Source organism: Bombina bombina, chromosome 1 (genome assembly GCF_027579735.1).
Source record: "Bombina bombina isolate aBomBom1 chromosome 1, aBomBom1.pri, whole genome shotgun sequence".
Taxonomy (NCBI): Eukaryota; Metazoa; Chordata; class Amphibia; order Anura; family Bombinatoridae; genus Bombina; species Bombina bombina.
The window spans coordinates 705046767-705062216 of record NC_069499.1 but is presented as its reverse complement, the minus strand read 5'-3'; positions in this window follow the sequence as shown (position 1 = coordinate 705062216).

The window sequence follows — 15450 nt, the reverse complement described above, 5'->3', positions numbered from 1 at the left end:
GTACATTCACTGGATTTATCACACTGTAAAATATTGTCACTGAAAAGCAAGCGAGACTGACATAGCTGAAAAGGTATAAATAAGATGGAGGACAGTCATTGTTCCCCATTAAAATACAGGTTACCCCAATGGAAAGCCCTTGAAACTCCCACGGAACACCCTATATATTTATCATGTCTGTGATCGACTTAGAAAAATAAACAAAAAACTTCTTATTAAAACTATAGGAACTTGGGGAATATATAGTGTAAACTTAGAATATGTATGTAAACTGTAAGCATGTGTTAAAAAAACACAATAGATAGAGGCGCCAATGGTGCAGATCAATGATGAATCTTGAGAGTTTAAGACAAGAGGTATACACAGGGTACTCACTTGTAGAAAAGGCAATCAGTCTTGCCCATAGAGACAGGCTGGATTTCTACAGCAGTCCAGCTAGCTGATCAGGATCCCACATACAGGTCCAGAATACAGGGGAACATCAGGTCCGGAGTAGAGAGGTGTATAAGCAGGATATTAGGGTCAGGGATTCGTGCCCTGGTAGTAGCGTAGCTTCCAAGATATAATGGACACTTAAGAGTTGGTAAAATAAAAACAAATTTATTTAAAAATTGTAAAATACGAGGGGGGCGTGTCTGAACTGCGACTGTGGACGGTCGCATTTTCTTAGTGCTCCTGCTGAATATCCAAAAATCCACCGGTGCAGGATAATTAACACAGTGAACGGACTTACAAAGTGACCTACACTACTGGGCTAGTGGATGGAACATAACTATTCATACTAGTCGCTGTATTTGTGAAGCAGGAGCGCAAGATTGGGCAGTAAAGGTCTGGAGCGGCGGCTCACGACAGGCATCGCTACCCCCCTCGGTCTTCCGAGGTTTCTAGTCAGGACTGGTCACAGAGAAAACATTTACAATCTCACAGTTTAGTGACAACAAGCAGGATTTTTTTTTACTGCAGAGAGCCTAAGATTAACGGTCATTCGCCACTACGCAACAAACATGGCTGCCGAGAAGGATTCTAGCTGCATATCTCGTCTAGATGACATTTTAGAAAAAATAGAAAACAGCTTTAAAGACCTAATACAGAGAGCACCATGGGACTACCTCATAACATTGCAGCTATCTGAGCCTAACACATGGAATAAGCTGGAGGAGGCGAGGGTGACTTGCGGGGGGGATGGGGCCGCGGCAAATGGCGCCCCCGCGGCCTCCTCCACCCTGAGAAGGAAGGAGATCAACACTGGTAAAGCAACACCTTTGCGGGTCACACTGCAAGTGCATCCGCATCGGGCGATGACTAGCTCACCTATGATCCACATACACCAAAAGGCTGACACGACTCAATATGAAGTTCCGCTGTCCCAGCAAAAGCAAGTTGACAGTGTACGCCATGCTATAGCTTTCAAAATCTCTAGGAGGCTCAATACCTCAACCCGTGTTAAACCGCGGTCTGGTGCACCTCGCATGCAGAAAGGGTCTGGCGGGGAGAATAAAGGAAAAGTCCGATCCGTCTCACCTTTGGATAATACCACATGTATGACATCTGAGAATTCACATTTGCAGGTGTCCAGGTCTCACCACTCAGATGATGGGAACTATAACAATCAGTATAGCAGGGACCAATGCTGGAACTTCACGAAGCCAGACTGAGGAAAGTCTGGCACTGTCATTTATGCTCTAACACTGTTGGCTCAAATATGTTAATTGTTCCCCAATTAGGTGTTTTTCTTATAAAAGAGTGTGTTTGTTTAAAAGTTATTAGAGTATGTTTAGATCTTAACACTTCCCTGCTTTTATAAGTTCTGAATAATCTGGCATCCCTGGCGCTGCTTAACATAACGTACAGTCAGGTTTTGGATGTATGTACACAACGACAATTCGTTCGAGGCACAGTAATAACAATAATGCCCTTTTATAACTAATAGGTCTCTTGTGGGGTTTTGGGGGTGGCCTCTAGAGGGACATAGTTTTACTCTTGAAAAAAGGGATGTATACTATGTATGCAGCCTCAGTTCTTGGAAGGAAAAGGTTAACCAGTTGGTTCCCCCCCTATGTGGCCTGCGGCCGGGGCCGGGGCTGGGGAACCAAGTAACAACCATAAAAGACAGCAACAAGAACCAAGCCTTAAAAGAAAGTATAAAATTGTGTGTTATGTGTGTTGCAAATCAGGGTCTGTACCATACTTGCATGTTCAGAGAGGGTTGCCTGACAATCTGTTAGGAGTCTATATTTTTACTCGCTCAGGACTTTTTATTTAGATTTTATTTTAAGGGAAATTATTATTTAATTACCTATCTGTTATACCAAGTTCTGCAGTTTTCAGTTTGTAAATCATAGCTGCTCACTTCTGTGTGATATGGGCTATTATAGCAACCAGTCCTGACTCATGCATCTCTTACAATTTCTAGGAAACGGGTAGTTTCTTCAATTTATGCTAATTTTTAAAAGATGCAGTTTATTTGTTTTTCTTTGTAATTTTTATGCCTATATAACATTAACCCCCTTGACTTCAATTAATCATCAGAAAAGGTCCAAGAGAGATCTGTATCACTGTATGGGGGGATTTGAAAGCATAAAAAACTAAAAAATGTAGAAGAATTTTAATATTGATGTGCATTCAAAGTCTGACAGGACATGATTATCTGCTGTAATGTATTCACTATCTAATATGTCTGTATCTCTTCTCTTCAATAAAAATTTATAAATAAAAAAAAAAAATTGTAAAATACACGGACAAGTAGAGAAACTATGCAACGCGTTTCTCAGTAAAACTGTTTCATCAGGCATGTCTCTCATCTGTTTATTTGATCCTTATATAGGGCTACGCTACTAACAACAGTAGTATAGCCCTATATAAGGCTCAAATAAACCGATGAGAGCTTTGAGGCAAGAGGGATAAGGGAAATAGGGAGGTAGTTGGATGGGGAGGTTGGATAAAGGGAAGGGTTTTTGAGGATAGGTGTGACCAGTGCATGTTTCAGAGATGAGGGAAATATACCGGTGCTGAGAGAGAGAGAGAGGTTGAAAATGTGTGTGACTATAAGGGTAAGGGTAGAAGAGAGGGAGGGAAGTGGCTGTGAGGGGATAGGGTCAAGGGGACAGGTAGTGAGGTGAGAATGCAGAATAAGTGCCAAAACTTCTTCCTCAGTAACAGGGGAGAAAGAGCTAAGTTTATGACTATGTGGGTTGTTGTTAGGGGTTAATGTTAGCCTAACTAGTGCCATCTTGTTCTTGGCATCCATCTTGTACTGAATAATCTTTATTATAAGTAGTTTATTCTCTAGTGAGAAATATATTTTTGTTATTGGTTTCTGAAAAGCTAGTTGGCCTTGTAGTTGTTCTGGGCAAAATGCCCAGATGTTCAAACGACCTTGTTGTTCTCTGAGATGCACTGCTTATTATGACTATAGAATGTTGTTTAGAGCTAGTAACTTTCCTGAACAACACTGTGTATAACTGTTTAAAATGACGCGGTCATAACGTGTCATCAAGTTAACCCTATCTGCTGTTACTGTAGTCTATAAGATGTGCCTTTTGTCTTTCAATAAACGAGAATGATCTGAGACTATTGCTGTGTGGTCTAAAGTGCTGTTCTCCGGGTATCCTTATCAGATAATCTACGTCATCTCCAGGTGGTACAGTGGGCCCAAGGTTTAGGCCTGACCTGACACCCCCCTCCTGAAACCAACACCTAACAGTTGTGGTTGGTTGCGAGCATTTGAGGGGGTGAGAGAATGGAATTATGTTGAGAGCTAATTTAGTTTCTGATGGAGTGAATTTTGTTATTGAAGTGGCTGGCAAAGTCTTTAGCTGACAGAGAAGTTGTATTAGGAGGTGGGGCTGAGCGGAAAAGAGTATTGAAAGTAGAGAACAGATGCTTTGGGTTTGAAGAAAGATTAGAGATCAAAGTAGAGAAATAATGTTGCTTATATAGATTAAGGACAGAATAGTAGGAGTTCAAGATGAATTTGTAATGAAGAAAATCAGCTGGACTCTGAGATTTTCTCCAGTGCCGCTCAGCATTACGGGAACATCTGCGTAGGTACCGTGTCAGAGGAGTATGCCAGGGCTGAGGATGAGTGTGTGATTTCTGAGCTATAGTAAGAGGGGCCAGATTGTCAAGGACGGATGTAAGGCTGGAATTATAGTGGCAGATAGATTGGTCAGGGCAGGAAAAGGAGGAGAAGCATGAGAGGAGAGGTTCAAGGGAATTAGCAAGCTTTTGCTGATCTAATGACATAATGCTTCTGTAAAGTTTAGTGTGAGGAGTAGGAGGAGAGAGAGTTGTAGGGGGGGATGATATGTTACAAGTGAGGAGATGGTGGACAGAAAGAGGAAAAGGGGAGTTTGTGAAGTTTGAGATAGTGCATAGATAGGTAGAAATCAGTTCAAGGGAGTATCCATCTTTGTGAGTGGGACAATAAATCCATTGTGACAAACCGAAAGAGGAAGTGAGTTGCAGAAGTTGTTTTGCAGTGGAGGCAGTGGGATTGTCAAGGGGGATGTTGAAGTCACCAAGAATGAGGGCAGGGGTGTCTGAGGAAAGGAAATGTCTTAGCCAGGCACCCAAGTGATCTAGAAATTGAGTTGAGGAGCAAGGAGTTGGGTATATGACTGCAACACATATATAGAGGGAAGAGAATAAGCGAATCATGTGGGTTTTGAATGATGAAAATGTGAGGGAAGAGATGGGTTGTATTTGTTGAAAGGTGCAATGAGAGGAAAGTAAAATACCTACACCACCTCCTTGTCTATTACCAGACCTAGGAGTGTGGCTGAAGTGGAGACCCCCATGTGACAGAGCAGAAGTGGATGCTGTGTCTATGGGAGAGAGCCAGGTTTCTGTTAGGGCCAGAAGATTAAGGGAGCGGGAGATAAAGCGGTCATGTATAGAAGTGAGCAAAAGTGGGAACCAATTAAACACATAAGACACAGTATTACAGCAGCAATTACATAAGGAAACAATGAGATACATAGAACATAATATTCCAAAAGTACTTGCCTTGTGTCTTGCCCCTTGCCCAATCCTTGTTCACTTCTTGTATAATTCTTTCTTAGTGCCTCACTTATAAAATGTTTACTTCAAAAATGTGAACATATGTTGTTGTAGCAATGCACAGCCCAAGCTAATGTTAAATATTTAGGCAGGGAAGTCAGCTGTGTCCACTAAATTACTTGATTGGTAAATCAAAGACAAATGAAGGGCCAATTTGAAAGTTAGATTATGTTCTGGTCAGGGTGAGATAAGTTAAGTAAACAGACAGTAAAAGGAGGAGGATGAAACTATGGCATAAAACAGCTATAGATTTAAGAATAATAGCAAGTATTGATAAGGATTGAACATCACATGGCAATTAACAAAACATTAGAAGTAAGACATTGGATAACAGTACAAAAAATGCAGGACTAAATTAACAACCTAAAATCATTTGCTCAATATACATATACACATTAAAAGAGAGTTACAGGAGAGGAAAAAACACCAGAGTGCAGTAAATAGTTTTCAGATTGACAGGGACTCTATTCACATAGCAAACGAGAGTTACAGGAGAGGAAAAAACACCAGAGTGCAGTGAATAGTTTTCAGATTGACAGGGAAGTTTGCAAATTGACAGGGACTCTATTCACATACCAAAAGAGAATTATAGTAGAGGAAAAGCACCAGAGTGCAGTGAATAGTTTGCAGATTGACAGGGACTCTATTCATGTACCAAAAGAGAGTTACAGTAGAGTACCAGAGTGCAGTGAATAGTTTACAATAGTTTATCAACAATTAGTAAATAATCTCCTATAAACATTTAGTAATTACACCCCTTATCAACATTAACAGATGTATTCACTAAAGGGAGAATTGTAGGAGCATTTTTATTGCTATATGGAGCCATTTTTATTCTCAGTGGCAATACACACTGCATGCACACAGGTGAATTAATGCATTCTATATATCATTATTCAATACATCACTATTTAATGGGTAATACCCTAACAAATTGGCACTACACTGCAAACTACCTGTGTTAACGCAAATAACTGCCTGCTTGCAAAAATTTAACTGTATTCAGGCACTTAAGAAAAGCAGTAAGTGATCATCTGTTTTATTCAATCTTTAGGCTTTATCCAGGCACTTTAGGATTACTCTGGGCTTTATCCATAAGACTTTGGGTAATCCTAGGATTAGCCAGGTAAACACTACTGCAATTTCACAATGGGCTTTACCCAGAGCTGTTGGGTAATGTCAGGATTACCCAGGATATGCTAGGATTACCCAAATTTATTTCTTTACCCGTATCATATACATTAAATAATGTATACACATATGCCATATACCCACAATCCCCCAGCTCCTTTAAGTGTATTATTAGTATGTTTAATTCACTATTGTATTGTACAAACAGGGATTGAGTTGTATATTGTATTGTCATACAGTACTGTGTAAAGTGATCATTTATTTATTTGAATATATCTCCAGTTTCAGAGAAGCATCGCCATAATGTATGGTAAAACACCTCTCTGTGATGCAGCCTTTAAACAGTGCTGTCAGTCCTTTTGAATATTTTGCTGGCTTTCTTAAAATTACGACTAATTCCTTTTTGTATATCTCGCTGCCTTGTGGCACTTTCAATCATCTGGGACTTAGAGAAAACAAAAGAAAATTAACATTTTATTATGTATCTCTGCTACACCCCACTGTGAATGTAACTTCTTCTCTCTTCTGCTGGTTGTGTTTATATTTCTTGTCAATAGCCTAGACTTAAGTATAGAAATATTCAGTATAGTTAGGGATACCATAGGCTAAATCATCTATTTCAAATGCGGAAATAAGGGTAAAGAAGCTACTTGAAAATAATTTAATACACTCCATCAGGTAAAATAGATCATCGGTAACAAATTAAATATGAGAAAAAGTTGGGGTAAACTGTTGATTTAAACATGTAGATCTCTGCTATACTATTACTAAAAATGGGTCATTTCAGGCCTTGAAAAGCCCTACATTTTACAGTGTTATTTGTTATTGTGGTTGAGCAAAAAAAATCACCATTTGTAATATGAGCGCAAGTAGAAAGTGTGCTTAAGCGTTTCAGTCTTGTTAAGATGCTTTGGGTATAATACTTAACTGACCATTTTTAATGCTAGACTGTATTCTTTGTGCAAGGTTACTCAAAAGACAGTGCACCCTACTCTATTGATCGTGGTCCACTGGTAATCTGTGTACACACACACCTGTAAATATAAAATGAATACACTTGCTTTTCACATATTTCTTTATATGTATAAAGCCTTTAGGATGGTTTTATCACATATATTTTGAAAATATATAGAGACACATAATTTGCCAAAGCTGAATTCCCTCATAAGTGCTACAGTCAAAAGCATGAGGGAAAAATTCTCATTTTAAGGAGCTACAAAATCTGTTTTAATTTTTTTTTATGAAACTGATTTTTTTGTTAACCGTTACACATCTTGGATAATTAATGCAAAAAAAAAAAAAATGCCATTTCCTTCAGTCTTTCTAAAAACCTCTCAATACTCTTAACTTTCGCCTTTAATCATCTTGTTTTTTTTTTTTTTTTCTATTAAACTGATTTTTTTCCCCTGTATTTTAAAGATTCATTTTGCATTTAGACGGATATAATTTTTTTTCTTCTAGCTATGTTTGTACTAGCAAATAACACATTATTTGTACGTACAGTACACTTGATTAATAGGCCGTTAGTGTTTGCACAATGCTATTTAACATATTGTTCCGTTATAATTGCAGGCAACCGTTAAACAATGTACATCAGACCTTTCTGTTGAATATAAAGAACAATCAGAAGTTTTGAAGATAAATTACAAAGCCGAGTATTGTGTAGGAAGGACTAGGGAATAAAAGATGAATAGAAACAACATCTTAATAGAGCAAAAGAAAAAAGAAATGTGATTTGAAATGCCAATGGGTAATTATAGTGATGATTAGACATTGGAGACTATAAATTAGATGTAAATCGTTAGTTACAAAATAGAAATCAGATACATGAGCAAGAGAAAATCAGGCCAGTTAAAAATCAGGTTCTGATGTCAACAAAGATACCAAAAAGCACAGATACTATAAAAGGTAAAATATAAACAATGCTTTGTGTCTATGAGAAGCAAACCTATAATATATCATTATGTTTCCAGCTATTGGTAGTGGTTTTGCTTCTGTGTCTTCAAACACAATTTTTAATCTGTAACAGGTTTTGCTAAAAGAGATCATTTTGCTTTCTGATTTTAAGATCCTTTCAAAACTCAACAGTATGTGCAATGCAGAGAAGTATATTTATACTATTATTCCACAAAGATATGAGATTAGTTTGAAGAGATTGCAGTATACAGGTTGTGCAGTCAGGTACAAGTATAACTATTAGTGCTGAAAAAGTGAGAACACTGTAATGCTGTGAAATAACATCACATTTTATTTATATCTTATACTAAAACAGAGCAATGAGTATATATAAGGCAATACTTACATGGCTTGTTAATTGTTAAAGATGGCATACACTGGCAGGAAGAAAGATCACTGTAATCACACACAGGAGGAACTTCATCTCATCAGGTGACAAAACTCCTTGTGGAAGATGATTCAGCAAAGTCTCCTCTCAACAGCTGTTTTAATTATGTGTTCTGTTTGGAAGTTGCTCAGCTATCAAATCTTAGAGGTTTCTGGGTTTAGTTAAAGGGATACTGAACCCACATTTTTTATTTCATGATTAAGATAGAGCATGCAATTTTAAGCAACTTTCTAATTTTCTCTTGTTATCATTTTTTCTCAGTTATCTTGCTATCTTTATTTGAAAAGCAGGAATGTACTTATGAGCCAACTGATTTTTGGTTCAGAGCCTGGATAGCGCTTGCTGATTGGTGGCTGTATTTAGGTGCTGAACCAAAGATGGGCCGGCTCGTAAGCTTACATTCCTGCTTTTTCAAATAAAGATAGCAAGAAAATGAAGAACAAATGATTATAGAAGTAAATTAGAAAGTTACTTAAAATTGCATTCTATATCTGAATCATGAAAGAAAACATTTGGTATAATTTATGTGGGGACCTCACAGAAAAAAAGTTAAAGTTTATGTGCAAATGTATTGAGGGTCAAACAACTAAAAACACCTCTAGCACAGGGATATGAAAATAGCTCAGCAGTGAAAAGGTTAACCTCTGTGCTGCTTACAAAATAATTGTTACAATTTTACAGCTACTGGGTGATGTGATGTAGTTATATTTAAGGCGTTTATATATTTATTGTTTGCAACAACACCAACATCTTAAAAATAAACATTGACAAAAAACTTTGGTAATATGTTAAAAATGACAGCAAGAAAGTCCTTTCACTGTGAACCCTTTTCAGGAAACACTGTAAGCTACAATCATGTTTGGAGAACCAACACCCATTCTGAATCTATAAAGTTACCCTCTCAGTGGAGCCTGCTTTTTAGCCCATCTTGGCTGTGATTCAGGGTTGAGCTGCCACCCATTCTAGTCTGTGATGCCTTCATGCAGCACTCACTCCAGGAAATGACCCAAGTTTACATATAAATACAGCCTGCTCAGCTTTAGTTTCCAGAAGAAGATGTATGAACCTACATTTATGAGGGGTTCAGATCTATAAAAGCAACAGACTCATGTAAAATTGCAACACCTCCCTTAGAAACCACAGTCCTGCTCTGTGTTCTACTTCTCTATAGATATGAAGACACAAAACAATGCAATATTGTATGTGTTATTGAACACTATAGATCTTTTGTCAATTCAATACTCACCCTAGATAGAGTTCTGATCAGCTATATCAAGAATGCAGGCCTGTACCTAACCCTGACAGGCTTAGGTATTCCAGTATTTAGTCCAATACATATTTATTTAAACTTAAACAATTATTAATAACTTAAAAATAGCAATGCTAAAAATAAGTCACTCAGGTCTAAGGTCAATTAGTAGTTACTATTGACTTTTAAATAGCAGGATGACTGCTAACGGCATTGCATTATTACCTCTATGTAGTCTTGTATTTCTACTAGCATGTCTTTCTCCCCACGTCATTACTGTCTAAAAGCAAAATGAAAACATCTAGGGATTTCAACCTTCTATCTACTTCCAAGGAGATTTTCCCACACCATACCCTGTCTCCCAAGGCAGCAAATGTTGGCTTTGGATGTAGGAAAACCCAGTTGTTGTTCACAATGCAGCTCAGTGGACATATGATTAACCTACAACCCAAACTTTGGTCTCTTTTTGAACTATGTCTGAATAATAAAAAAAAAAAACTACTAAATCTAACAGACCTATTCAACTCAGAACTTTAAATCAATTTACTACACTAATCAGAAGTCTTCTCTCTCCATTGAAGTAAAGTCAGTGCAATTGCCCTGAATCTGTCCTGAAGGCTGACCTGCTCCAAATGCCTCAGTGGTAGATTCAGTTCACAATGATTGAGTTGAGAAGAACTCTACATCCAACCTATCTGCTTTCACTATCCTCTCTAATACCCTTTTAATATAAACCATGACTGTGGTTCTCCTTTTTCATGAACCAGGCCAAAACTGAGCAACTGTCACCCTCCAGATGTTGCATCAGTACTCGCCACCCCCTTCAACCACCTGATCTATTTTTAATCATGCAACAAAAAACAAAAAATGTACTTTTTAAAGATACCATTATTTTCATCATACCTTATAATTTACTATAAAAATTTTTAATAAAATATGATGAAAAAATTGACAAAAACACACTTTTTCTAACTTTGACCCCTAAAATCTGTTACACATCTCCAACCACCAAAAAACACCCATGCTAAATAGTTTCTAAATTTTGTCCTAAGTTTAGAAATACCCAATGTTTACATGTTCTTTGCTTTTTTTGCAATTTATAGGGCAATAAGTACAAGTAGCACTTTGCTATTTCCAAAATATTTTTTTTCAAAATTAGCGAGTTACATTGTAACACTGATATCTGTCAGGAATCCCTGAATAACCCTTCACATGTATATATATTTTTTAGTAGACAACCTAAAGTATTGATCTAGACCAATGTTGGTATATTTCATGCCACCATTTCACCCCAAATGCGATAAAAAAAAAGTTAACTTTTTCACAAACATTAGGTTTCTCACTGAACTTATTTAAAAACAGCTTGTGCAATTATGGCACAAATGGTTGTAAATGCTTCTCTGGGATCCCCTTTGTTCAGAAATAGCAGACATATATGGCTTTGGCATTGCTTTTTAGTAATCAGAAGGCCGCTAAATGCCTCTGCACACAAAACTTGTATTATACAGAGCAGTGATGGGGTTAATTAGGTAGCTTGTACAGTTAATTTTAGCTTTAGTGTAGAGATCAGTCTCCCACCTGACACATACCACCGCCTGATCCTTCCCTGACCCCTCTCAAACAGCTTTCTTCCCTCCCCCACCTCACAATTGTCTGCCAGTACTAAAATAAAAGGCTTTTTTAAAATATACTTTTTTTATATTTATTCAGCAGTGTTGGATACCCCCTTAGTCCCCAATATTCCTGATCCCCCCCAAACAGCTCTCTAACCCTCCACCCTCTACCTATCTGCCGCCATCTTGGGTACTAGCAACTGTCTGCCAGTACCCAGTTTGCAAAAAATTTGGCCTTTTTTTATTTAAAAAAAAAACAAAAAAAAAATGTGTATGTAGTGTAGCTGCCCCCCTCAATACCCTACCTCCTCCCCCTCCCAGATCCCTTTACCAACACTAATTCCCCCCTCCCTCTCCCTCCATTCCTTACACTTGATATTATACTGTAGCGGTCCCATCCGCTCCCTCCCCCTCCCCTCGCGCGCGATCCCACCCCCTTGCACGCACTCCCAGATCTCTAATCTGCACTCACCGGAACTGCTTCAGCGATGGGTCGCCCACCTGCCTGCCTGCCTCATATTCCTTCTAAGCCACCAACGTTTGGCACCTTCGATGGCCGATGCAGAGAGGGTCACAGAGTGGCCCTCTCTACATCAGTTGCTTAAAAAAGGGTATTGCACAATGTCTCAATATCGAGGCATCGCTGCAATACCCTGAAAGCATCTAGAAGCGATCACGATCGCCTCCAGCGCTTGCAACCCCTTAATACGTGTCAGACACGTCCTTGGTCGTTAACAACTGTATTTTGTAGGACGTATCTGGGCCACAAAAATGCAAACACAAAAGTACATAAAAACATACATTTTCAAATCTACATGTACAACAGTCTTCAATACAGAACACAAGGAAGCTGGGCTCTGGAATATAGTGACCTCCCTAACATGTGACAATCTGCTCACACCTGTTAAGAAACCTAATTTATTTTAATTCTGATATTCTAATGTTTTGCAAAAAAATGAAAATTGCTGATCATTTTGTCATAACTAATTGATGGAATATCACTCTAACCCATTTTTCTATGCAGAAATTATGTCACTCCAACCAATGCTAACAAAATGCCTGCCAAATAAAAAGCATATCTAACACCTGAAAATATTCTCACCTACCAAAGAAATGTGTGGCATTGCACACCAACTAAATATGCATTGGGAGTAAGACCTCTAAAATCTACCCAATTGAAACAGGACAAAGTATCTGCAATCTCACATGTCAGGCACATGTCTAGCAGTTAAGGATAGATTATATTTTAAACATCGTAGCACTTTACAGCGGAGAAAGCAAATAATTGTTGGGCATTTTAATGACAAGTGATTAACAAAATTGACATGTTGTCCAACTAGGAAAATCACCACCATATTCATCACACTTCACACTAGTGATGTCGCGAACATAAAATTTGTTAAGTAATAAACAATGTACATGCTTCAATAAAAATATATATAGTAAAAAAAAAGAAATAGGGGCCTAACCATATTGTAATAACATTAAATGACTCAAAATATATTAACTATAACTTTATGGCCTCTAAAATCTCTGAGCAAAGCCAGATCCAAACCTTTATATGTCTGCCATTGTACTGTGCAGTCTGCAACATGCAATTAAAAACATTCATGGGATTATGGTAGTAAATAAACTTAGCAGGCAGAGTAGGGATGTAGTTGTCTAATAGGTAGCCCTTTTTCTTGTAGCACCTTCTCAACTGCTGTCCACAACTTTGCTATGTTATCTGATAGCGACCGCCAAAGGAAATACTGGGTAAATTCTATACCCAAGAACAGACATCAAAATATAGCATCCGTTTTTTCATATTTCAACTAACCATTCACATTGAGCAGAACCAGTTGGTCACATCAGGAAGAAGTCCTCTAAATAATAACTGATGGCCAAAATGCCTGCAACTTTAGTTATTGTCTAGTTAAAGCTCAAGAGGAACATTTCAAAAACTGCACTCAAAATAGAACCCCCGATTTGCAGACATCTGTCATCCTCATAAATCCCTTGGAAGGGACAGCTCCTAAGAAATAAAAAGTTAAAATGGCAACAAGGAAAAAGCAGACTTCAGTGTCTGATCTCACTTGCAATGCTCAGGGTGCCATATTTCTGCAAATGTTTGTTATCTCAACAAAACATCCTCTAGTGGTGCATAGATGTATAAATTAGCAGTTAAAACACAAAATATCAATTCCAACACATCTCTTAAATTAAAATGAACACCTAACTGCTATACATGCAGACATTTACCCCCCAGACATAAGGTAGACCATATATCCATTTAATTCATATACAGCTAGATTACGAGTTTTGCCTTATGAGTGAAAAAAGCATCGTTATGCTTCATAACGATGCTTTTTCACTAACGTCACTATTACAAGTCTTGTCATAATAGCTGTACCGCACACCTTTTTGTCCGTCACGTAACGTCAGTACCGCACTTTAAGAAAAGTCCCTTTTCAATGGGACTTCCATAGCGCCAGTATTACGAGTTTTGCGGTGAGGCCAAAAAGTGAGCGGTACACTCTAAAATGACAAGATCTGTACCGCCATCTAAAGTCAGTAGTTATGAGTTTTATGCTACAAAGCTGTAACATAAAACTCATAACTAAACTGTCACAAAGTACACTAACACCCATAAACTACCTATTAACCCCTAAACCAAGGCCCGCCCACATCGCAAACACTAACATAAAATTATTAACCCCTAATCTGCCGCTCCGGACATCGCCGTCACTTAAAAAATGTATTAACCCCTATTCCGCCGCTTTTAAACCCCTAAACCTAACCCTAAAGTAACCCTAACACCCCCTAACTAAAATATATTTAAAATAAATCTAAATAAAACTTACTATTATTACCTAAATAATTCCTATTTAGAACTAAATACTTATATAATAATAATAATTTGCGATTTATATAGCGCTTTTCTCCCTGTGAGACTCAAAGCACTTTACAAATATACTGTACCAACATAAGACATACAAGTTAGGAGTTTCTGAAGGTCAGATAGGCGGACTGAATGCCTGATGGAAGAGGTGGGTCTTTAGCTTTTTTTAAAAGTCTGTAAGGACGGTGCCTCTCTGATTGCGCACGGTAAAGAGTTCCAGAAAGTAGGGGCAGTGTGGCACTGAGAGGAGGGATGTGTTGGCTGACCTTAGTGAGCAGGATGGGATGTAGGGTGTCAGGAGCTCTTTCAGGTACTGTGGGTCTTGGTTGTTTAAGGCTTTGAAGGTCAGCAGGCCAATTTTGAAATATGTTCGCCATTTAATTGGAAGCCAATGCAGGGAGTGGAGAATAGGTGTTATGTGGCAGGAGCGAGTTTGATTGGTCAATAGTCTTGCTGCTGTGTTTTGTACTGTCTGAAGGCGATGGAGTTCTTTTTTTGGGAGGCCCAAGTAAAGTACTTAATTATAAAATAAAACCTAAACTAGATACAATATAACTAATAGTTACATTGTAGCTAGCTTAGGTTTTATTTTTATTTCACAGCTAAGTTTGTATTTATTTTAACTAGGTAGACTAGTTAGTAAATAGTTAATAACTATTTACTAGCTACCTAGCTAAATTAAATACGAACTTACCTGTAAAATAAAACCTAACCTGCCTTATACTAAAAACTAACATTACAATAAAATAAAATAAATTAATCAAATACATTTATCTAAATTACAAAAAAAAATTAAACACTAAATTACACAAAATAAAAAAAGAAATTTTCAAAAATAAAAACGAATTACTGCTAATCTAATAGCCCTATCAAAATAAAAAATCCCGCCCAAAATAAAAAAAACTCTAGCCTACACTAAACTGCCAATGGCCTTTAAAAGTGCCTTTTGCGGGACATTGCCCCAAAGAAATCAGCTCTTTTACCTGTAAAACAAAATACAAACAACCCCCCAAAGTAAAACTCACCACCCACACAACCAAACCCCCCAAATAAAATTATATCTAAATAAACCTCTAATAAAATCTAAAAGGGCATTTGGATGGGCATTGCCCTAAAAAGGGAATTTAGCTCTTTTACATTGCCCAAACCCTAAGCTAAAAATAAAACCCAC